Below are 26,476 nucleotides of genomic sequence, written 5' to 3' on the forward strand. Positions count from 1 at the left end.
GCTGCTCCTTGCAGTTTATAAGGCACTGTCTGTACTCATTGTTACTTTTAAGTACACTTAGACAATTTTGATTTCTCCTCAGCAATTATCAATTATCACTTAACTAAATCAAACCTTTGGATTCCTTCCCAGACCTGAATTACAATTTCCTTATCTTTTTGTGAAGGCTAGGAGCCCCCGGACTATGCCAATGACAGTAGGACACCTAAGCTAGTTCAGGCTTTGTTAGGAAAATCCCCACTAGCTGTTCCACCTGATGCTGAGTTAATTGCCTTAATTAGCTTTCTTACAATAGCCTTCTTAATAAGTTCTTGTGAGGAGATCTTAAACTCGCATCATGATTCCTTCCTTACTATACACTGACCTTTTAAAAATACCCATTCAATCTTTTTGCACAACTGCTCTTGAAGTCTAAAATGAAAAATATAAAAAGCAAGGGAAAAATAAAACCCTCTGCTCCCTGTTTTTTTCTGTATTCCTCCCCTGAAACTGTGACCCTTAACTTCTAATCAAGGCAGGTTATTTTGACTTTCTAAATTACCAACAGCTAGATTGTACTCTGTTTTTCCCCCATGGTTCACTTAGCCTTTCTAATGAATGCTTAATTAACATTGATACGTATTCTTTCTTATGAAACTTGCAGTTTTCAATTTTGCAGCCTGTTGCGATCCTCCCTGTAAAGAGGCTCAACTTTTAGTTCCAAAACTTTACAACTTGTGGACACTGTTGAAAGAATAAAGCAAAGCAATTTAAAATTTAGCTCCTTTTGTAGGAATTTCATGCAGGCCCAGGTCTTGATGATGTCAAGAAGGATCATCTCTGTCACTCCCCTATAAACTGTGACATTAATTTGTCATTTCTAGACAGTAATTAAATTAATTCAACAAGATTTGTTTTTCATAAACAAGTTAGCCTTGCTATTGACCAATAATACCTTTTGCCCTATGAGATGCGTGTTAATTGATATTTTGATTTATTCTAAATGTTCCTAAAATGCTTCAACAATATTTAAGTAATTGTGTATAAATATGCAAAGGTTCTCAAGTCCGGTGAGACAAAACACTAGCACAACACAGCAGGCACAGCACATTTATTACTCACAGATAGACAGCAAGAATAAATAGAAATCTAAAGTCCATGGCAAGTTTGTCCCCCAAGTCTCAGGAAGGCTGCCCAGGGTGAGAAGTGTCTTTCCTGTGTATGCCCCACTTCACATTGTAGCTGGGGGGCACCAGAGGCACTCTGCCCTGGGTTTTATACCCTTGGCACAACCTTGCACTGAGCACAAGCATTGTAGGACATCCTGTTCTAGGAAGAAAAAGGACATCGCCTGGAATGTTCCAGACATTTCCTCCTTATCTCAGGACATTTCATTATTGACTTATTCTACAATTATCCTGAGAGCTGCAAGAGGCAGGGTGGGGAGAGCTGGGTTAGCCACCGCTATCTGGAGAACTGTCTTCCTGCAAAATAATGTTAGTGTTTGTGTTTTGAGGATATGTGTATGTGTTTGTTTGTGTTCAGTATTCAGTAATCTTAGGCTGTATTAAAGTTTTCAATTTCTATCACCATCAAATGGGTATAAAAGAAAAAAAAAAAGAATCCTACAAAATCCTGTTGTCAGCTAACAGGGAGAGCAAGGAGAGAGAGAAACAGAAAGCAGGCATTATGCACTGAATTATTTTATGGTTAAATAATTATACTGGTGTTAATTTCATGTGGTGACTTGGACTTCATTAACATATATCACATTTTATGGCTATTTTGTCAATTTTTGGATATCATAAAACTATTCACCAGTAGCTTGTCATAATCAATCTTCCTCTTCCTACCCCCCGGCCCATCAGAAAGTTTAATTGGATATAGAGTATCTTAACTTTTTGAGTTATTTCTGGGGCAGAGGAGTTGAGGCTGTACAGAGGTGTGAGAAAGATTAGGAGGGAGCTGTCTTACGTGAATAAAGTCGTGATGAATAAGTGTAGTATTGAGAGGTGAAGCCAGCTGGACTTCTGGGTTGGGTGGGGAGTTGAAGAACTTTTCTGTGGCTAGCTAGAGGTTTGTAAAATGCATCAATCAGCACTCTGTAAAAACGCACCAATCAGCGCTCTGTGGCTATCTAGAGGTTTGTAAAATGGACCAATCAGCACTCTGTAAAATGGACCAATCAGCACTCTGAAAAATGGACCAATCAGCAGGACATGGGAGGGGACAAATAAGGGAATAAAAGCTGGCCACCCCAGCCGACAGGGGCAACCTGTTGGGATCCCCTTACGCCTGAGGAAGTGTTGTTCTTTTGCTCTTCACAATATATCTTGCTTCTGCTCACTCTTTGGGTCTGCGCCACCTTTAAGAGCTGCAATATTCACTGCAAAGGTCCGCGGCTTCCTTCTTGAAGTCTGCAAGACCAAAAACCCACAGGAAAGAATAACTCCAGACACAGTCTGCTATGAGAAAGAGAGGTATGAACTGTAATAAATGTATAATGAAATCAAGGAAGATGGTGCCAATTTGGGCTTCGTGATTCTGAATATTTCAGTATTGACTGAGCTATGAACAAGTCCTAAGTAATTTGTAGTACTGTTAGAAGCTAGAACCTTTATTCAAGGATTGATTAAATGATTATTTAAATGAAAAGGTGATTATTTAAACTTTAAAATTAAAATAGCTATAAACCAATAGCATATGTTTTCCTAAATTTGCTTGGCATTCTACAAAGGGCAAGAGTCAGTTTAGCCATGGATGCATGTACATAAAGAAAGAAACTAGAAACAAATGAAATAAAGTCATTAAGAAAGTAGTAAGGTCCTGATAGTTTGCAATATTATTGTTACTAAACATTATTTATTGTTTGTTATATATCAAGTTGGTCCACTCTGATTTCAAATTAAATTTCAAAAACTCAAGTGCTTATACTTAGAGCAGAGATATTTACTTTTTTAAATGTCAAGTAATAATTGCTCTTTTACAACATCACTTATTTCTAAGGGAAGCAAAAATAAAATTCTTCCAAGAAAACGATGAATTGTTTTACCTATTGGAGTGACATGAATGAGCTGTGTTAGCTTGTGTGTGGCATATGTAAGAGGTGATTGCACTCCTACCTACCTTCTTTGCATGCCGGAATGTTAACTGCAGTTGTCATTTAGGGTGTCCCTTGGTTCAGTCATTGACAATAGTATTATAATACCTGTTGGGAAATTTCAATTTAGGATCTTACAAAGACAAAATGCGTACTATTGAATGAATTATAATATAGTTTATTATACCATTAATTGTAGCATAATGAAATGCTATGAGCAATATAAAATATGCAATGCGTTTCTGATATTCTAATTTCCTCTCCGTCTCTCTGAAATGGCTATAGTACACTGTGTCTGCTGTGCTCCTGGTTTCCTTTTTCTTTTCATTGTGTTGGTTCTGCTGATTCTCCTCCCTGTCTTCCAGAATGTTCCCAGGATGATCACTACTTTGAGTAAGGGTCCCTTTTTTTTTGTTTTTGTTTTTGTTTTGAGACGGAGTCTGTCACGAAGGCTGGAGTGCAATGGTGTGATCTTGGCTCGTTGCAACCTCTGCCTCCTGGGTTCAAGCGCTTCTCCCGCCTCAGCCTCCCGAGTAGCTGGGATTACAGGCACCCGCCATCATGCCCGCCTAATTGTTGTGTGGTTTTTTTTTTTTTTTTTTTTGTAGAGATGGGGTTTCAGCATGTTGCCCAGGCTGGTCTTCAACTCCTGACCTCAGGTGATCCGCCTGCCTCAGCCTCCCAAAATGTTGGGTGATTACAGGTGTGAGCCAACGTGCCCAGCCAGGCTCCCTGGTTTTAATTGCAGAGAAACCTAAGCTTGCCTTCAGTAGTTACTCAGAGTTCAGGTCTTTCTTAAAGATTCCTCACCTGTAGATGAGGAAGAGTTACATTATGCCTTCCACTGATTAGAGATCAAACGAGTTCTCTTTATTTTTGTGGGGCAGATATTCTTTGGCTATTTGAGAACAGACTCTGAAGTTACGTGTGCGACTGCTGCTCTGAGTATTTTATTGAGCATTGCTTTTTTAGATCTGCCTGGGAAACTCTCCCCTATGTTTGGGTAAGAGAGAGAGATGGGGTGAAATTTATCCACCTTGACTGTAACAGGAAGAGTCAGCTCTCAACTGGGGATGGAATCAACAGGATTTTTCATGGGCAGAGACATTGACTGTGTGATATCTGAGACATAACATGGAGTGGCCTTCTTATTTGTAACTACTAGGATCTTTCTTTCCGCGCTCACAGTCTTGCATGATATACATGTATCAATGTTTCAGGACTTTTTTCCTCAAACTCTCTTTCAGAACCTATTACTCTTACATGAGATTATTTGTTTAGACTTGGCTATCAGGTTTTTCAGCCCATGCCATTATTCTTTGCTGTCAGATCGCTTACTGTCAGAGCAGAAACAAGAGCTTAAAGTTTATTGCAGTTGCAACCAATGTAGGTAGGGTTAGCCACTCTTACATACTTTTGCAGATCTTGACAAAAAGTGGTTGGGCTTTAATTATACAGAAAATTTCATCTATGTGTAACACCACCTTCTCTGGTAATATAAATAAGTGAGTTTCCTGCCATCAGTAGTATCTTTTAAATTATGTGTAGTTTAGCAAAAGTAACCTTTAGTTGATTCATTCAACTATACCCATTGTTGAAAATTTATATTATCAACCAGAATTATCTTTCCAGAAATACCCCTAAGGAACTCCATGGTCTGTTTCAACAAACAGTCCGTTGTTTAAGGGGGATCTCACAAGACTAGTTGTGGCATTTCAATTTAAATATTTTCAATGCTGCAGGTCACCAAAAGCTGGGCTTGACATCTGCTTCTCTACCTGTAGGTCTCTGTGCATCTTATTTTCACTGGCCTGTGTTCTCTTGTTAAAAATAACTATGAAGTCTCAGATGTCTTAGGCATCTGAACTTGCTTTTCTACTGCTAAGGTTCCACTTTATAAAAAGTATTTCCTCTGTTTTAAGGACCTTAATTAAAAGGGATCTAAGTAGCTGAGAGATTACTACAGGATCCCCCTTATGAAAACAGAATAAGTCAAGTTATATGGGTTCAAATCTTAAAATAATGAAATTTCCTGCCCTTGGAGGATTAGGTAATCTCACACATCAGACAGCTCAATGAGGAGATGAAAATCTTTTAAGAAGTATATAAGTTCCTTTATACCTCTTCTGGGGTTGCAGTCTGATGTTGTCCAGCATCCCTAGCCAGTTTCTGCGTGACACATATGACAGATGACATTCATATGCTCAACACACTCCCATAGGCATACCCAGATTTTGAAAAAACACCACAACATTTATAGTAAAGTCAGGCACTGCAATAATTCATAGTCAACGTAATTATTAAAGTGGCATCAGTATCTGTTGCTCCCTGTGGGCACCTCAGAAAGGCTGGATGTTAAGCATGAATAATTAATTTCATGTTAGCTGTACCTCCACCCCTATTGTCTATCACTCTGGAAAGAGCATGAAATTCCAATGAGTGATAATGACATAATTAAAGATAAATTTTGTATAATTCAAAATTGAATATAATTCTAAATTATATTTGTTTTTTAAATTTCCAGACTTTAATATTTTATGATAAGTAGGGAATGACTTTCAGCCACATACCTCACAACCCATTAAGTCAAATGACCATTGATTTGGAACCTTATGAGCTGGGACTTGGGATACAAATCTGCCATATGATCCTGGGTGTTATAGCAAACTCTTGGAGCCTCAGTATTGGCATGTACTAAAATTGAGATTAAAGGCCTTGACGTCACTGAAGATTAAACGAGATATTTCTTATACATATTTATTTGTATTAAATATGCTAATGTTTATACATTATTTGGTGCTTCATGGTGACACATTCGCACCTTGTGCGTGTGCTTTCATTTGATTCTTGGGACCTCTGTGAGGTGCACATGGCAAGTATTCGTTACTTGGTAGATAAAAGAACAAACTAAGGCTATGGCACTAAATTATTTGTCTAAGGCCTATCTTTTTCCTATTCCACTTTGAATATACCCCAACAGTCCTTATCTCTAGCACTTACGCTTTTTACTTTTTAAAATCTCCATTGTGTAGTAACATGTGCTCTCGTAAACTAACATTCTTAAGGAGTTTCAGAGAATTTTTAGAACATCAGAAGTTATTACTATCTTCCTGTAATATACACCATTAAAATGAATCACTATGGAGGTAGAGGAAATAATTTATAATAGGGGATTGGATTTGAAGTCAGAAGAAGAAAAGATAGAGGAATACATATACATTTCTATATGTAGAGAAAGGCTAATAATTAAGACTCAGAGGAATCACTTCCAGGGCCAGTTTTGACACTTTTATAAATGGTCTAGATGAGGGAATTCACACTAAAATATCTACTAAAAGCAGACTCTGATAAATTATTGACCTGACTTACTGTGCTGACAGTTTCATCTTTCCTAAGTTAGAAGATGTTATGGGGGAATTGTAACTTTGGGCTGAATTCTAATCTCAAAGGAAGGCTGGCTGGAGATGTGGTAGGGAAATCCACAGAGACATATTTTAATTTTAGGTATCTGTCGAGCCACCAAATCTGGTGGAGAAGATGAAAATATGGGTTTGATTATAGTAAAAGAGGTATAACAATCCAAATAATATTAACTTACAAATTATCTTGAACCTGGAAAGAGGTCTCAAAGTGTTTAACCTCAACAAGTCATGACCCTGCTCAAGTTTTTATCTGTTATTAACTATGTCATAGAAGTAACTTTTCCATGATAAATAATAATGTGACAAGAGGTGAATATCAATAATACATTCATAAGAGAATGAAGACTTAAAACAATCCCGACAGGCTAAACTCTTGGGTCAAAATCAAGATGATTAAGTTGCAAGTCCTGATGATAGTTTTCGTTGTTGTTTAAATGACACCTCATGATGGTGGGGATGTTGCTAATGAGCTGATAAATTAGTGTAATCCTCCTGGAGGGAAATTAGGAAATAAACAACGGAAGCTCCAAAATATTCATAACTTCTAAGCTTGCTATTCTATCAGAGAGGATTAGTCTAAGAAAATAATCAGGAAAATATCTATTGACAGAAAAAAAACAACAAAAACATGAATAGTCAGTCAAATTATACCCCTGCTATAAGGTAATACAATACATCCATTGAAAATATGTTGTATTTACCTATTCATATGAGAATATCTCAATGATAAAGCAGTTAAAAAGAATATTAATACTGGAAGAATATTACATACTTTATTTTTACAAAATATATGTTATGCTTATGTAGATATGCAAATACATGCAAAGAAAATGTGTGAAGGGCTGTCCAGGAGTATGTCTGTGGTTTCTCTGGTTCATACTTTTAGGGATACAATTTCTTCTTCGTGTTTGTCTATGTCTTCTAATTTTCCATAACATACATGTGTTAATTTTATGATAAAAATGTTATCTTGAAAATATAAGATTAAGGGGTGTGCCATTTAAAAAGAAAACATTTTTCTGGTTATGTGGAGGACAGACGTTTCCACAATGTGATACAGTAGCTAATAAAAAAGACTGTGACTTAGGTTGCATAAATAACAATAGCGTTTTAACAGGGGTTGAGGGATGGAGGGATGTCACAGAGCTATAAACCCACATGGTCCTGTGATACTGCATTATAGGAACTACATTTAAATAACAACTGTATCATTCATGAGGTGGCAACTTGTCATATAAAGAAAAGTTATAGTAACTCAAGATGTTTTTCCCACAGAATTGCCCAGTTGGGGACCTAGGTACGATGAGCCAGGCTAACTGTGTTCAAGTACCTTAAGGATAACAGAATGAAAGAAATTCTGATTATCTCTAAACAAAACCTTAAATAAAACACTTGAGTAAATGGGCAGAAGATTCAGAGAATAAAATATTCAGAAGAATTTCCTAATGTTTAAAAAACTGTGTGGCAAGCTAGAGTAGAAATAAGTTCATTCCCCATCTTAGGCCTGTCATTTTGGTTCCTCTCTGATGCAAGTGGTTGAAAATCCTGCTCAAAACTATGTAAATCAAAAAGGAGATGTAGTGGCTGAGAAATGGTGAGCTTAATCAAGCTTTAGTTTTTCAGAGGCTACATGCAGGACTCTGATGATACACCCACACAATTCACTTCCCTCCTTCCTTGTGGTTTCATCGTGACAGCAGCTTGGTTTCATGATAGCCAGATGGCTACAGCCCTCTAGATTTCCCACCCTGTATCTCACATCCAAGGAAAGCCCTCTCTTATAAACGGTAGGATGAAAATTCCAAACCTGATTTGCCTTACCCATAATTGGCCTCCTTTCCTACTCCTGAGGCAATTACTGTGGTCAGCTGGGTATGGGATCGTTGCTTCATTACAAAAGTCAGTCAGGGCCTACCCTTCCACCAGTTGAAAATAGGGTCAAACTCAGGCAAACTTCCTGGGCTAACAGTGTGGACGGGTTGTTTCTGAAAGATATTCAGGCTAGTCTTCTATCTGGAAAAAAGACATCTAGACAATGGGCTGCAAAAATGACAGAGGTCTGTTAAAACTAGGATGAAAAACGTAACTGCGTGATTTCTTAGGTTCTTTCCAATGCCGAGATCCTATGAGACTGCTATTCAACTTTGCAGTTGGCACTGAGGTTTGTGGGGAGAGGTATGCAAAAGGAAACATAGGAATAGTTGATGAACTTCAGGAAGGTATGATCAGTACTCAAGAAAACAGGAAATTAGTGCTGTGGGCAAGAAAAGGAGTTGATGGAGAGTCCATTTAAAACATAAATACCCCTCCACAGTTAAGAGATTTTAAAGTTTGAAAAAACTGGGATTTCATCAGTTAATCTGGTTCTCTTTTGCAAAGGACTCTCTGTTTTTACTTAACCGAGTATGCATTTTGTGTGGCTGTAATGTGGTGTCTGTGCATTTCTCTCTTCTCTCTTGGTGTAACCTCTCCTACTCCCCTACACACAACACCAAGGCCTGGAAGGGTGCAAAAGAAGCAGCCATCTCTCCAAAACAGACTACTCCCCACCCCCACACTTACGCATATTCCAATGCTCCCAAAAATATGATCAATCATAGATTATTTCGATTCGAAAAATACTTTTCAAAATCCATGTGATCCCTGGAAGGGTTAAGGCTCATTCACACTCAGAGTAAATTGCTTTAATGAGATAATCAGATCACCAGCTCCTGAGGGCTGCCAGCTCAGCAAAATTTCTTCTGCAAATTTGCACTTCTGTTTTGAGTAGGAGGGGGTAGGGAAGGCAAGGTTTTAGGAGCAGATGGTAATTTGGGGTACACTTTGGACAGCCAATAGACCTCTTAAAGAAATGTAGGGAAAGACAAGGGGAAGAATAGAAAAGCAGGAGTGATGGATTTAAAAAAGGAGATAGATGCTAATAAAAACAATTTTGCCTGGAATCCTGTCAACTGCTCTACGGACCAGCTGGAATTAATGAACATCTCTGCTTCCCCAAGTCACTGCAGCTCCTATAATGTCTTGTCATGCAATCCCCACCCATTTTCCACTTAAGAAGCAAAAAGAAATGAAGGAATAAATAGCCTGAGACAGAAAAAAGGAAGAATTTTTATTCATGTGCCTATCTCCTCTCCCTTTCTATTTCCAGTCTTATTTTACGTTTCAATCCCTAGGATTTGCCTTTTCTAGGATAACTGCATTGCATCCCCCAGGAACACCAAGGGCAATGCCCTTGTACAAAACCTTCGTTCATCTGCACTATATGTGGTTCTGGTTGATGAACCTTAAAAGAGAGGAAATGGAGCTAGAAAAGGTCTGAAGAAGGGCAGATAAAATGATCAGAGGGATTTTTAAAAAGGGTGCTGTGTGAGAGCAGATTAAAATGATTACCTTTCTACATACTGACCTCTACAAAAAGATAAAGGGCACAGATAAGGTAAACAGAAACTGGCTGGGTAGACCCTACAGTGCCATAGCCATGGGAAAGCCATAGAAGCTAGCAGGTAGAGAGGTGAGTAGATGATAGCTGCTACATAGCAGAGAGTATATTTATGCATTTCTCTACTCTTAAATAGTTAAAACTAAGTGAACTTAAACAGGTTTTGATAATGTTACAGCTGAAATACACATAATGAGTTATCAAAAATAAGCCAGATGATGTTTACCGGTGCTTATTAACTGCTGCTGTGGATAATTTAAAATAGTGTTTTTCAAAGCCATCAGTAGATCAGACTCACCTGGGGGTACTTTAAAACTGTACACAGATTGCCATAGTTCCAACTAAGACTTAAAAATACAAATATCTAGGAATAAGACCTCAAAATATGTTTTATAAAACAGATTCTCCAGCTGACTCTGATATGCATAGGATTTGGGAATACTGTTCAGAGGCTAACCCTGCTACCCCAGAAGGCAGCACTAGGTCATGGGGAAGTATCATGGCATGAGGAAAAGCTGATTTAAATTCTGCCTCTGTTGCTTCTCTGGGTGTGACTTGGACAAGCTACATACCCTCTCTGAGTCTGAATCCATCTTACGGGGCAGTATGTAGAGTTTCTGGGGCATACTGGTGCTGAGTAAATGTTGACCTGTGCATTCCCACTCCAGCCTCCAACCAGGTCTTGTGAGTCATTGAGCACAGAAGCCTGTGCTAGTGTGATTACCGATGTAAGGACATGGATGCTTCTTAGTATATCCAAGTGTTTGTCTCTGAGAGGGAGAGAAGACAGTTTTATAGAATAGTGTGAACGCAGGCATGTTGTCTTTTTCTCTTGAACCTAGCTCTTCCGTGCTTCCCATTGCAGGTAGAATAGGGAAAGAAGAAACATACATTTCAGAACTCTAAGGTTTTTAACTTATTGGTGTTTTGAGCTCATTTGTCAGTATTTTAGGGTTTTGGCTCCTGTTGAGCCCTGTACCTTTTAAGATTAGTTTATTGACACTTCTGTGAAGTTTTAACTAAAGGCAAAAACAAATCAGTGGGGATCTGAACATGTGTGTGAACACCTGTTGGGCTGGGGTGTACATTCAAGCAGCTGTTGAGGAAACAGAAAATTCCCCACCAAGTTTCAGTTCAAATCTAGAGAAATGAACAGAGAACAGAAAACTAATGAATGGGAGGGAACAGGCAAAAAAGGGCTTCCTTCAAAAGGCGGGTGTAAATAAGGCAAACGCAGGTGTGCCAGGCTTCTGTGGAGCTGGCTGGAGAGGACTGTGAGGCAATGTGAGACAGGGGGAGGAGACAGCCTGAATCCTGCTCCAGAGCCCAGTAGTCTCCATGGCTGCTGCTGGGCCTTGGGACACACAGCTGTTTTCAAATTCTGTTTCCTTGAATGGAAACACAGACTTGCAGGGAGAGAGAGCTGTTTTGTGTGGTGAGCAGGAAGGAATGGGGAGGCAGTGAATCTGTGCTACTGAAATGTCCCCAGTGCCACTCCAGAGAAGAGTGTGTCCGTTTTCCTGAGTCTGTCTTCTCCCAGACATCATCTCATTTGGAACCTCTCAGGGATTCTATTCAGCAATCTCTATTGTGTACCCATTTCTGTCCCAGACCCAGAGCTGATTGTTGAGGAAGGTTCATACCTCACCATGATGCAGAGCAAGAATTTTCCTGTTATATTGCAATTGTGTTCAACACTCAAAGCTGAGGCCAAAAAGTGCTAAGTATCCATATTCCAGATTCCAAGAGCCACCATCAATGGTGATCAGACATCTCCCCAAAGAATTGACTGAGAGGATGTTCTCTGAGATGAAGCACAATCAATTCATTGCCCATTTTGCTTCTGACACCTCCACCCTACACACACAGACACATACAAACACACATCACTGTAAGAAGAAGATTGAGACTCAGGTGAGGGGAAATGATCAAAGTTTAGAAAGCATAGATTTATTTTATTCTACAGTTGGTTGGGATCTGGCCAAATGTCCTACTGAGCTGACACTTTACAACCTGAAGTAGGGATATTTGGAGGCAGATGGCAAGACTGTGAGATAACCTCAGAGTGACTCCTGCTCTCCTGCTATTTGGCATGTGCTATAGATGGAACCTTTGTTTTCTCCCCTACTCTTACAAGACTCATCTGTTGAAATCCTAACTCCCAAGGTGATGGCTATTTGGGGGAGGGGCCTTCGGTAGGTCCCTCATAGGATTAATGCTCTTATAAAAGAGACCCCAAAGATCTCTTCTTCCCTTCTGCCATGTAAGGACACAGTAACATGAACCAGGAAGTGGGGCCTCATCAGACACTGAATCAAACGGCATCTTGATCTTAGACTCCCAGCCTTCAGAGCTGTACGAAAGAAATGTTTGGTGTTTCAGCTTGGTATTTAAGCCACCCAATCTGATGGATTTTTGTTACAGCAGCACAAACAGTTAAGTGTGGCAATCATACCTGAGTTTCCTGTATGTCTCCAGGACACTGCGAAGAAGTTAGGCTTATTACTGGCACTCCATCTACAGTCCTGGTCAGAAGACTCCACATGAAGGAGCTGTATCCAGACTCCTGATGGTGGGAAGTAAAGACAAAGGATGTATTTGAATCGGAGCTTTACTTCTCATCTCAGGGAACTGGATAATGGGGAGATACTCAGGACTGTCCAAAGTGCATATACAAATGTTCCATGAGAATCTCAGCTTTTTGGTCACTTGCTACACTGTAGAGTTTTGACAACAAGAGGCACAATAAGTGAAATAATTACCAAAGACAGGATGGGACCCTCACCCCCAAGAGACATGGAGCCTTCCATATACCTCTGAAGGGGTCAGAAAGAAAGGGAGAAACAGGTGAAAAAAGTATATGGTCTCTCTTTTCCCCTACCTATTCACACACCCACCAGAGCCACAGGGGCTAGCTTGTATTAGGGACTGGGAAAGATAATTTTGAATTGAGTTTGAGGCTGACATTTGGAAAGGAAAGCGGTAGCATCCTATCTGCCAGAAGTAGACTGTTTTAATAAACGCAAGTGACTAAATTATTGGGACTAGTTATTAAGCCAAAGTTTCATTTCAGGAAGATGAAGCATATTTAGGGACCAAAATTGAAAAAAAAAAAAAAAAAAGGAAACCATTTTCTATGTATGTTCTCCACTCCTTGAGATTCCTTAACTAGACAGTTTACACAAAAAGGAACCAGACCCAGTGCTGGTCTTCAGGGATGCTACATTTCAACATGGGATATAAGACATTGCAAAAACCTAAGGCAGAACTTGGTTCCACATGGAAGCTTTAGAAAATCTTGAGGACTTGAAAGAAGAATGCTTTGCACCACCCCCTGGGAGCTTTTCTGAGGAGCTAGCATTCAAGATGGGCCTTGGAGCAAGGGCTGACTTTAATCAAAGTGCACTTAAGTGTGTTGCAAAGAGAAAGCAGTTTTGATAAACAGAAGAGCCTGCCTAAGTGGAAGTCTAGATTTGGGAAATACAGCACATGTTTATAAAACAGAGTGTGATTTGATTAGCCAGGGGCAGTGCTGAGAGACTAGGTCTAAAAGGAAGGTGTGGGTAGGGGGAAACCCTTAAGTAGTTTCTAGTTAGTTTGGAAAAGATGTAGAAGGTGTTTTCTCATCTGTTCTCTGTTTTAGGAAAAGGACTTCAGCTCTGTTTTACTTGAATTCTTCACAATTTTATGAGAGATACATAGATATATTCTTAACATAGGAATTACAATATTGAAAAGAAAGACAAACCCCCCTAGCATTGTAGACTTTTTCCTCTCTCTGTCTGTCTCTCATCTCTCTCTCTCTCTCTGTATACATATATATACACGCAAACACATTCATATAGGTATGTGTATACATATATGCCCAGTATATATCCAAAGTAGAATATGATGTATAAGATATTGTTATTTTTCTCTGATGGAGCTTTTTAGTATTATTAAGCTTGGTTTTTTTTTTTTATATCAAATTCTTTTTTTTTTAAACATATACTGTTTAAAGCAGACCAAAGAAAATAAAGCATATTAAGAGTCTGGATTGCGAAGCCAGGCTACCTGGGTCTATTTATTGTCTGTGAGACCTTAAAGAAATTATTAATATTTCTGTTTCCCAGTTCTTCATCTGTGAAACTGGGATACAATAGGTTTCTTTTCTACTTTTCGTATACTCCCAGGTTTGTTGTGATAATTATTTAAGATGCATAAAGCATTTGAAATAGTGTCTGACATCTTGCAAAAGCTATATAAGTGTTACAAATAGATCAAGTTCATTCTTGAACTGCCACAGTAAATTGTAGCATGAATATACCATATTTTATTTAGCAATATCCTTATTGATTGACATCTAGACTCTTAATTTTGTGTTATTGCAAATAATCCTGCTATAAATATTTAATCAATTTATAACACACGTTTTTAGAACATGTGTTAGAATTGGTATGGCAAATGCTATTATTGTAATAAATGCTCTTAAAATCACATTGATGCTAAGAATTTAATGTAATTTCTTTCTGATTTACACACTTGAGATCATTTTTCCCATCTCTGAAATGACTTGAGAGAAGCTGTATCCCAAAGATTTAATGAGGTTATGTCCCTTTTAACTGTCAAGAGCTTCCCATTCTCTACACTGATATTCTTTTGAATTGTTGATAATTAATCAGGAACATCAGTGGTGAAATGTCACATAGATATCACTCCAACCCTTCGATCTGTAGCTTTAAAGGGAGATTTTTCTCCCTGGCTGCTGGCCCTGTCATTGCCAAGTTTCCCTCTTATTAACCTTGAAGTCACATGGAACAGCCTCTCCTGTGATTTCATCATATCTCCCATCTGAAGAGATGCTATCACACTCCAAAAAAATAAATTAAAAGGACCGTATCACCCCCACACATAGGCTGGTCACACGTTTAATTTTTTCCCCCAATGGGACTTCCTGCCCCACCAGCCACAGACAAGTCCTCCCAGACTTTGCTGTGGGTCTTATAGCACATCAGTTTGCCTAGACAATTTGATCACTTTAATTTTAAAAGTATTCATGAAATTATTTTCTTCTGTTGAAACTAGTCTTCTCTGAGCCTTTTGGAAAAGGAACTATCTGCTTCCTTTAACCTTCTCTTAAATTTCACAATAGTGATCTCGATTAATAAACAATGGTAAAGCACATTTTTATAGACGATTTCTACCATCTCTATAAAGTGTACAAAGTGAAAAGGGGTCTTTGTCAGGTATATATGAAAATACATTCGATTCACAGCTTTTCTTGGATTTAGCACGGTTGTCCACATATAGGTCTGACCTTCAGCAAAATGGTGAAGGCTGTGGAGTTTGACTTCAGCATCTTGAATTTTCTTTTAAATATTAAAAAATCCCTTGCTACTTTGGGTTATAGGTGTTCCTCTGTTTTCTATAATATTTTCAACTAAATGCCCGTGCTGTCTACACTACTTGAAATATTAGAATAATGAAACAGCAGCGAAATTTTTAGAAAAAAGCAATAATTAGCAAGAAGGGTAGTGGCAGAGACACGGGAGTCAGAGCATGACCTTGGTGTGGGAGGGAGAGTTCATTTGGAGTTATAAAGTGGAACAATTGTCAGCAAGAGACATTAAAGTAAATGCAAGGTCTTGCTTTATTTCCAAAGCATCAGAGCTGCATTTGCACAAAGCTGAGGGTCAAAGCAGTCTGAGTAATAGCCTTCAAGACAGGATTGTGGAAAATGCAAATTAGAAGCTTCCAAGCTTGGGTCAGAATTGAATCAAGGTCCACAGAACTAGGATCAAGCAGGTATCAAGTCTGTAAGGGGTAAATCTCTGAAATATTAAAGGGTCAGACTGGAGAACAGGAAGTTTTCTTGTGATGTAGAAAGTTGCAATCACAAGTTTTTGTTTTGTTTTGTTTTCTTTCTTTTTTTTTCCCTCCAAGACAGAGTCTTGCTCTGTTGCCCAGCCTGGAGTGCTGTAGTGTGATCTCAGCTGACTGCAGCCTCCACCTCCCAGGTTCAAGCAATTCTCCTGCCTCAACCTCTGGAGTAGCTGGAATTACAGGCACCCACCACCATGCCCAGCTAATTTTTGTATTTTAGTAGAGACAGGGTTTCACCACATTGGGCAGGTTGGTCTTGAACTCCTGACCTCGTGATCTGCCTGCTTTGGCCTTCCAAAGTGCTGGGATTACAGGCGTGAGCCACTGTGCCCGGCCTTTTTTTTTTTTTTTTAATTGAACATATCAAACAAGGAAGGGAATTCTCTTTTACTCAATTTTATCAAATTCTTGAGTTTATGATTTCCTAGAAAATTAAAGGCAGAGCGTTCATCTTTAGCCCCTCCTATTCACAGGCATTCCTCGTGGAGCTCTATTTGCAGTGCTCTGTTTTTGGCAAGCTCTGGCCCTTTCTGTATGCTGTGTACTAAAGGCCTGGATGCCCCCTAAGAGAAGTCATTTAGTCCTACGAAACACATAAGCACCACCCCCCACCTCCCTTAAGAACTATACCTGATTTAGTCATCAGGGTTCCCAGGGAGAAAGTCACAAACGACAGTTCTCTAAAATACTGGACTTAATGGAGGCCCCAGAGGTCTAGTCCTATGACTTCCTGAGGGTTAAGGGGCTTTATTTCACCAGCTTCTTCCAGTACTTAGAACTTTTTCTGCCTTACCATGATTTTGTCCTCAACCTCTTTCTGTGTCAGTTGTATTTCAACACACCCCTCACTTCCCACATGATCCTTCAACTTCAAGATAAACCTTGATCTTCCAACTCTTTTCCACCACTGGTAGGTACATATTTTGCATTTTCTGGCACATTTGACTTTGTTTTAAAGAATATTTATTTTTAAAACAACTGTCTTCCATTCTTGACATCTCAGAACATTTTTGGCTTTTATATTATTTCTGCCTTTATTTATGAAGCTCCTGACGAAAGGAAGAATTAGAATTCATTTTCCACTTACTAAAGGTATCTAAACCAACTTTTATCCCAATTAAAATGAAGAGCATGCTGGCTTATTTGAAAACTGGAAAAGTAAGCTCTGAGGGCGTCACAGACAATTTTAAGATGAGATGTATATAAAAATACCTGCAGAGTAGGTTTTGACCTAAGAATCAACATTTTAATCATCACCCCAGGTAATTATGACACAGATAGTACTTGGATTATACTTTGTGAAACATCACAACGTTTTCTACTATTACATGAATGTTATCTAAATCAGCAGGTATTTAAGCTAATTTACTCTTTTATAAAAGGCTGTGTAAAAGGGGTTGCAGTATAAGATGAGCCATAATGCTATGAAATGTTCTTTAAGGTAAACTTAACAGGAGATTCTTGACACTGTATTTAACCCGATATAGAAGGATACCAGACGCTGATGTCTGAAAACACTGAGCTCTGAATTTCATCTCTACTAGTAGTTTTATGTGTTGTTTAGCACATCCTTTAATTAATTTTATTTTGTTTATTTATTTTTGTTTTTATTTCTGGAGACAGAGTCTCTCTCTGTCCCCCAAGCTGGAGTGCAGTGGTGCAATCTCAGCTCACTGTAAACTCCGCCTCTCAGGTTCAAGTGATTCTCATGCCTCAGCCTCCCGAGTAGCTGGGATTACATGCCACCATGCCCTGCTAATTTGTGTATTTTTAGTAGAGACAAGTTTTTGCCATATTGGCCAGGCTGGTCTCAAACTCCTGACCTCAGGTGATCTGCCCACCTTGGCCTCCCAAAGTGCTGGATTTACAGGCATGAGTCACTGCACCCAGCCCCCTTAATTCATTTTAGAGTCAATTTTTCATCTGTAAAATGGTGATTATAAAAATATTTACCATACAGTGTTGCTGAGAAGATAAAATGCATTAATGTATGGAAATAGCATAGTTTCTATCACATAGTAGGATTTCCTCAAATAGTATCTACACTGACCTTTGTTGTTTGCTTTCTGATTTCTCTAGTGCGGGTATAATTTGAGTACATATATGCAAACTCATGTGCGCATACACACACATATCCATACATAGAAAGACAGAGAAAGAGGCAGAGGGACAGAGACAGAGCCAGAGGCAGATACAGAGGAGGACAGGGGCTTTTGGTTTTAGAAGACATCTAACCTCAAAGGTTGCATATCTAATCTTACCAGGAAAAAATTCTAGGTAACTATTTTAGGTTTGTATGTAAAGAACATAAATGTGCATGAGTCTAATCTGAGGGAAAAAATAGCTAGGGCTAGGTGTGAATTCTATCTTTGTAATGAGTACTTCTATCTTTTGATTCATCCTCTCAGCAAGTAAGGGATTCCTTCTCATTGATATTTCTTCAAAAGGCGTCCTGTGACTGCCTATGCTCCACCACAGAATTGCTCATGAATGAATATACAGAGCACTTCTAAACAAAAAAAAGAAAGCAAAACTATTCTCACATAGTCCTAAGAATACGGCTTTGAGACAATCCAAGAATGAGTATTACTACTCGGCTAAACTATTGGGAAATCTCTGCATCAGTGTTCCACAATGTTATTTGACCTTTATGATGGGGAATAGATAAAAACGTGGGCATGGAGTTGAGTTAGGAAATTTGAGGTGGTGTAAAGTGGTCTGCTAAATGACCCAAAATACACTTATGTGCATTCCTTTCACTTTATTTCATTTTATGCAATTTAAATAGCAAATTAAAAATCATATAGAATTTGGACCATCACAATTCATGTGAGAAAGATGACTATAAACTGAAAAGCATCTTGAGGCTGGCCTGTACAGGTCTGAAGCCCCGCAGGAAGCCTGTTTTAAGGTCAGCCTTTGTCTTCATACTTTAAGAGTGGCAAGAATACATTTCTGTTCACCACCACTTTGAAGCTGATCCTTTTCCATTTTTTTTTCCTCACGTAAATCCTCTCAGGGCCTTTTCAGAGAGCATAATAGGTATATATATGTGGTTTTCAGCAGGACAAGAGTGCAGTCAACTATTGGTTTCTTATTTTGTTCCTGGTACAAATAGTCTGCAAGCTAAACATAATCTCATCATGCAATTCAGCATTTGTGCTTGTAGCTATTTATCTAACTGATTTGAAAACTTATGTCCACACAAAAACCTTCATGTGAATGTTTATAGCAGCTTTATTATAATCTCCAAGAACTGGAAGCAACCAAGATGTCCTTCAATAAGTGAATGAATAAACAAACTGAGCTTCGATCAATGCTATTATTCAATGATTTTTTTTTAAAAAATGAGCGATCAAGCCATGAAAAGACATAGCAAAGCCTTAAATGCATATTGCTAGGTGAAAGAAGTCAATCTGAAAAGGCTATATACTGCATTTTTCCATTTATATAATATTCTAGAAAACAAGGACCTTTAGAGATGATAAACAGATCAGTGGTAGCTGAGGTTTGTTGAAGGGGGACAGTGGAATAGGTGAAGGTGAAAAACGGGATTTTGTAACGTGGTGAAATTGTTTGGTATGATAGTGTACTGTTGGATACCTGACAATATGCATTTATCCAAACCCATAAAATTGTACTACCGAAAGAGTATACACAGTAAAAATCATCTAGGAGTCAGGTGATTCCAGGCTGTAATACAGACTGTGACAAAGAGTTTACCATGTTGAAAATGTATGAAAAATCGAACTGAAGTGGATGGGGGAAAAGGGACAGATCTAAGTACCTTTAGAAATTAGCGTACAATATAAGATTAATGGCAAAAGGAACTGTAAGCACTGTAACCCAATTGGTAAAGTTTTATTCTGTGGTGGTACAGGCTAGCAATTCTGAAACCACTTTACATATATACTGGAATTGCACAGTTAAATAAATTAGATAGCATATGGCATCAGCTAGGTTTTTCACGGTTGGAGTTGGAGAGTACAGATAAGCAAGTTTTTAAGGGAGGCCAGAATGATCCATGTAGTACAGGTTGACAGTTGGAAACATCAGTATGAACTCATATTTACTTTACTAGAGATGGATATACATAGAGGTATTTATGGATATTTGTATGCACATCAGTTAGCGTAGATACATGTATGTTGTTACTCTGTCATCTGAGTGGGCCTAGAGGAAAGGCAACTCAGTAGTAATAAAATACCCAGAATTCAGATATTGGTTTCTAATGTCATTCTCCAATAAAAGAAGCTGGGACCCCTTGGAGAAATGGCTGATTCTAGGGCTGGGTCAGGGAATATATAGGATGAGCGTAGAGCTAAAGACACACACAAACAAAACAAAACAAAACAAACAAATAATTAAAAAAATTTAAAACCCTCCACAATGATAAAGAAAGGTCAAAGGAATATAGGAGCCAACTGGGAGAGCTCCCAAAACCGAAAGCTGGAAGGATTCGAGCAACAAAATGAATAATGTAGTGTTGGATTACAACCCAGAGAATAAAATAAGTATCTGTGAATTCATACTGATATAAATAAATCATTAAATAAATAAATAATTAAATAGGAGAGAAGAACCAGATCACAAATCTCCCATGCAGAAGAATTACAAATTATTTATACGAATATTCCCCTCTTAAGAAGGTAGAGCATGATTCCCTACCTTTAAATATGGCTGCATATTGTGACATTCTTTCAAAGATTGCAGTATGGAAAGAGGGAAAAACAGTAACTTCACAGTGGAGGAACCTGACAAACACCACATCAGTCAGGTGATGAAGGTCATCATCGAGTCTCGGGTCATGTTGATAATACGTACTCTTGCTATGATGACAATGGCACCTTACCTCTGTGGTTTTCCTCCTGCAAACTCAGAAACTCTCCCAAATAACCTCAAAGAAACCCACACTGAAGGGCAGTCCATAAAATACCTGACCCATGTTCCTTAAGATTGTTAAGGTCATCAGAAACAAAGAAAGTCCGAGAAACTGTTATAGCACAAAGAGACTAAGCAGACGTGAGTAAATGTAATGTGGTATTCTAGATAAGATCCTGGAACAGAAAAATGACATGAGGGAGAAAGGAGATCTAATTAAAATTTGGATTAAACCAATATTGATTAATTGTGACAAAATGTGCCTTACTAATGCAAAATGTTAACAGTGGGAGGAATTAGGCACATGTGAACTCTACTTTCTTTGCATGTTTGGGTAAATATAAAACTATTTAAAAATTAGAAGTTCATTTTTTAAAATCTAAAATAGAAAATAAGTGATTTTTATGTTTAAGTGGCTTATATTAGTTTTACTAATATATATTGTAAACTAAAATATATCATATATATTGTAATATATAATGTTATATTGAACATTTCTTCCTCATTATTAAATATCGTTTTCATACTGGGAAAAAAAGGAAAGGAAGAAAATATCCCCACAAATTCACAAGAACTTAGAGGTGATGAAACCTTAGATCCCACATTTCAAGTTAGAGGGAAAACCTCTGAATTCCTGAGTTATAGTGGCCAGTTATTTCTCCCAGTTCTCCTAACCCAAAATAGCTTCCCCTCATTTCCAATGACACTCATTCTGTCCTCTTTGTCATTCTTCTCATTTAATCAATTCAGATTATTGCAGCGAGAATGTTAAATGGAAAGTCCTAGACTGGCATCTCGTTTACCTGTAAGAAAGGTAGAGCTGTAAGGACCCCTGCTGTATGCACCGTTCCCCTGGGTGCTTCAGCCTTGACCCACACAGGTCGAGCTCCTAATGAGAAACAGTTTAAGCCTCCCTCACTCATTCATCCCTGTCCTCTCTCCTGAGACTGCCCACAAGAGAAGCAATTAGGGCCAATTGTGGTGCTGGTTGGCTGCCTTTCAAAATAGAAACCATCTCAAAATCCATGTAAGGGCTTGCCTTACTTTCAGCTTCCTTACAGACTGCAGAGACATTTGGTGACAATACTGAGAATTACCCAGATTATCCATGGAAGCCTGTAATAGTCCAATTACCAACACTTGTTTGCAATCTTACTGTGAACTTTCTCTGAAATCAGAAAAGGATATGCTGCAACAGGTATAGAGGTGGTGGGTGAAACAAGGAAGAAAAAAGAAAACTCTTCTGAGAATGAAATTGTTTTCTTCAGTGACTCAAGGCTCTAACAGATTAGGTGACTACCAGAAGCCCTGATGTGTGCTTTAATAACCTTAACCATTGTGGGGAAATGGCTTTTCCACAGACTATGAAATCTCATAGCAAGCTTGTGTCCATTATATGTTTTCCTATTATATGTTGACTTGGGGAAAACTTTCTGTTGTTTTTTGTTTTGTAGGTTTTTTTTTTTAAATAGACCCTGTGTTTTCTTCTCATGAGTTAGATAACACCAAAGCATTCTAGAAAGTTAAAAAAAAAAAAAAAAAAAAAAAAAAAAAAAGCTGAAAATGAATGTGTTTGTCTGTTACCTAGTTTAACACTGTGAACAGGTTTTTCTTGCGTTGCAATTAAGGAATAATGACCCAATTCAGATTTAACTGAAAAGTTAGGAAGCCCTTGTTAAACTGTTATAGGCTATTGTTAAAAGTTCCATCCTTCAGGGAAAGAGAAAGAAACCAAAATTTATTTTCCCTCTGAGGATGTTTTTCCTTACCAATTCAGAAAAGGATTATATAGATATCTATTAAATGCTTAATTTCCATAATAAAGTAATAAGTACTGCTTTAATTTTTTTTCTTTTTCTTTTAAATAGAGCTATTAATATTCTGTTATTTGGAGTCTGTGCTCTTCTTATTTACCTTTAGCTGTCTGATCATAAATCAAGAGCTATCATTCATAGAGACAGGAGATGACTGACTTCTCAGCTTCAGTAAGAATTCTTCCCAACCCTTAGTCCTATCCATCAGCTTCGGCAGTGAGAAAGGCGCCATGTGAAGAGACCTCTCAGGTTATTATTTTCTCCAGAACTTTGTTTACATTCAAATTTCAACTCTCTTAAAAGTTTTTAAAATGTTTCTCTTTTCTTATAGTCATTATCTTTTCAATTATAATATTAACATATATGCACACCGTCGCTATATTTCTGGAATACTGGAAATTGTGCAATTGCGTGCATAAACCATTTGCTCATCTCTTCTTTTTAAGAGCATCTGTGTTTCTTCATGACTGCTCATTTCTATAGTTTATAATTTTCATTTCGGAGAATTCTGTGCTCTAGACCATTCTACACTGGGCAGTGACAGCTGTGTCACCTCAGATAGGATTATAGTTTAAAATTGAGGGTTCTACCAACAAATCACTTGCAAAGAAGGCATAGGCTGTGTATGTGTGTGTTTCAATGGAAGTGTTTATGCGCTAATCAAGATTGTGTTAATCAACTCATATCTCTTTGATTGTTCCCATTAGGCCTCTTGCAGCTTATCAGTGCTCTGTTGGCTCAGGATCCCTCTGGCTGCTCTGTCACTGCCCTTCAGAGTAGGAATGCAGATGTTAGTGAACCTGGATTTGTTTATATTCAAATGCATTTGTTGTTCAGGTAGAAAGAGACCACTCTGCCAGACCATGAACTTTCATGATACAGATACAGAAAAAATAGGATTTCACAGATCTTATGAACAGTATGTGGAATAAAAGATATCAAGTGCTAATCCCTGGAATTTGTTCATGTTACCTTATACAGAAAAGGAGTCTTTTTGGATGTAATTAAGTTACAGATCTTGAAATGAGGAGATTACCTTGTGTTAATCCAGTGAATCCTACATGCCTTCACAAGTGCCAATATCTATTTTATAAGTGCTCTTATAAGAGAGAGGCAGCAGGTGGTAATATAGACACAGAAGGAGAAAGCAATGTGAAGACAGAGGCAGAGACCGGGGTGGTGCAGCCACAAACCTAGGAATATAGGGCAGCCACCAGGAACTGAAAAAGACAAGGGAAGCATTCTTCTGTAAGTCCCCAGGGAAGGTGGCCTTGCTGGATCTGGACTCCTAGCTTCCAGAACTGTGGGATGATACATTTCTATTGTTTTCAACCACCAGGTTTGTGGGAATTTGTTACAGCAGCCTCGGGAAACTAAACAAAACTAAAAACTCATAGAATGTTATATTTCATAAATACGACTCCTCATAGTCTTATTAAATTATCGAAATTCTTTAGGATCTTCATCAGCACGACTGTTGGGCAGGACCACCCTCTCCTTCCCCTATAGCTGCACTGTTCAGTGCTGTAACCACCCACCGCATGTGGCTATTGAATAATTAAAATTTAGCTACTGGGACTTGAGGAACTGAATTTTTAATTTTATTCAATTTTAATTAACTTAAATTTTTAAAACTTATACTTGATTCAGTTATTGGAAAACTTTTAAAGTATGCTCAGAACAATTTAGGTATGTGAATTTACTTTCCCAGCTCTAAATCTTATGAAATATAAATACACATCAAATATTTCCAATTAAAATTTAGCATTACCAAACTGAGATGTGCTCTACATGTAAACCATACACTAGATTTCAAAGACTTCTGAAAAAATAATGTATAATATTACATTAATCATGTTATATTGATTATATGTTGAAATGGTAATATTTTTGATATATTTTATCTAAGAAAATATACTAGTAAAATTAATCATATTCATTTGTAATTTTTTAAAAGGGGCTGCTAGAAAGTTTAAAATTACATGTTTCTCACATAGTATTTATTTTGGCCAGGGCTGCCCTACAGTCTCTCTTCTGATTTACCCAGCAAACTGGTCTTAGCAAAAAGTCTGATTTCTTGTACTTTATAGACCACAACATGCACCCAACTTGCCATTGTCTGGAGGACTATGACCATATCTCCATTCTTATGGATGGTTAATTTATTTGTCCTTTTGAATAAAAATGATCACTTTTAGAACTGGAATTTAAAAATAAACATTATTACCTTCATTCATTATAGCATGTGAAAGAAAAATAATCCAAAATTACACGTCTACTTTTAAAATATTTTTATTTTTCTTCAACTTTTATTTTAAGTTCAGGGTACATGTGCAGAAGCGCAGGTTTGTCATATGGGTAAACATTGCATGTCTTTTTAAAAAAGACAATATTCTAGATGATCGTTATTTGAGGATGTTTACAGTGTTTGGGAATTAGACACCCTGTCTTGAAGTTTGAAGAGCTTTGGCAAATATTTCCCAGGCCAATTTCTTGTTTCTCTTGAGAGTTCTTTGTGTAACAGCAATATTTTTATTATTGCTTTGTTCTGTGTGCCTCATGAATCTCTTTTAAATAATTTTAAAATAACATGCTAGATACTTGTGTAAATAAACAACTTTATTTTGATGAAATTAATTGAACATGTCATTTCATTTGGGCAATACAATCATATTTCTAATTTCTCTGTTATTACATTGAATATAGTCTATGTTTACTGGTTTTGGACACTAAACATAGTGAAAAATAACTCAGTAGAACCAAGGATTATAAGCAGAAAGGTATTTTATCTACTAGTATATGCTGGACTGATTGTGGATCTGAAAGCTAGAAACGATAAACAAAACCGGAGTGTGGCAAACCTCTCTTATTTAGTATTTGGAAGTCGTTCAATTTTGTTTTGCCTCTTTCTCCTCCTGATTCTTTAATTAAAACATGCTCTCCCATGGGCCCCTCCCACATTGCTGCTACACTTACCCCAGATTCTGTTGGCTTTAAAGGAGTGTTAAAAAAAGAACTGACAAGTATATCACTTAAATCACAAAAGCTACAGGAGCTGGAAAGAATTTAATAGTCCCCCTATTTCACAGATGAGAAATTGTTTAGAGTCAAAGCCAAAACTAGAACAAAGGGTCTTCTGCTATCAAATCTAATTTTCTTTCTGCTAAATCATATGTTTTCACTAAAAATGACCTGAAAATACCTTAAATATTATGTTTCTGTGTGAGCTCCCAACTCCCCAAGTATGTAATAAAAAATGAAAGGCCAGTCCTTATAAAAATTAGAAATGATGGTAGTTGTTCCTATACCATTATACCTATGGATGTCTCCTGAATTCACAAGGTGCTCTCCAAGCACTCACCCCTCCTCCTTTACCCAGAATATCTGCTGATAAAATAGCGTTATGTTTGTAAGGTAAGGACCCTAGACACAAGTATTTCCTACAGTAGTTGTAACTGTGTCCAATGGTATATATAAAGTCCCATGTAAAGTTTCCAAGAGGAGTATTAAATTCTTAGTCACATACATAAGTGTTCTGGACTTGGAGATTAATATGCATATTTCAATTTTTTAATTAAACATTATTTAATATGGCATTCTACTTTCAAACTAAATACTGGTTGTTTCATTTTGTGAATTCAGATAGTAGGAATATTCAAAGTGTAATTTGAAGAAAAATTAATACTATGGTCTATATTGGGACATCTTTAAACACTTTCTTTAACTTTTATTTTAAGTTCAAGGGTACAAGTGCAGGTTTGTTATGTAGGTGAACTTGTGTCGTGGGGGTTTGTTGTACACATTATTTCATTACCCAGGTATTAAGCCTAATACACATTAGTTATTTTTCCTGATCTTCTCCCTCCTCCCACCCTCCACCTTCTGAAAGGTCCCAAGCCCCTTCTACGTGTCCATGTTTTCTCATCATTTAGAACACTTTTAAAATGCTATTTATTTAATATCTAAGTTTGCTTTTCAG

At 37.7% G+C, this 26,476-nt stretch overlaps 1 long non-coding RNA gene across 2 annotated transcripts in view; it reads right to left on the reverse strand.

The window, feature by feature from the left end:
• Positions 1 to 1,075: 1,075 nt before the first annotated feature.
• LOC135969408 (uncharacterized) overlaps positions 1,076 to 26,476 on the reverse strand; it is a 70,446-nt gene continuing 45,045 nt past the window's right edge. The window contains exons 3-5 of one of the 2 annotated variants that reach the window (XR_010584653.2): positions 12,396 to 12,506; positions 3,106 to 3,187; positions 1,076 to 2,396 (exon numbers count right to left, since the gene is read on the reverse strand). This is a non-coding gene — a long non-coding RNA (uncharacterized lncRNA). The remainder of the gene's footprint in view (positions 2,397 to 3,105; positions 3,188 to 12,395; positions 12,507 to 26,476) is intronic. The other variant, XR_010584652.2, reaches the window with a different exon arrangement.

Source organism: Macaca fascicularis, chromosome 2, assembly GCF_037993035.2.
Source record: "Macaca fascicularis isolate 582-1 chromosome 2, T2T-MFA8v1.1".
Classification (NCBI taxonomy): Eukaryota; Metazoa; Chordata; class Mammalia; order Primates; family Cercopithecidae; genus Macaca; species Macaca fascicularis.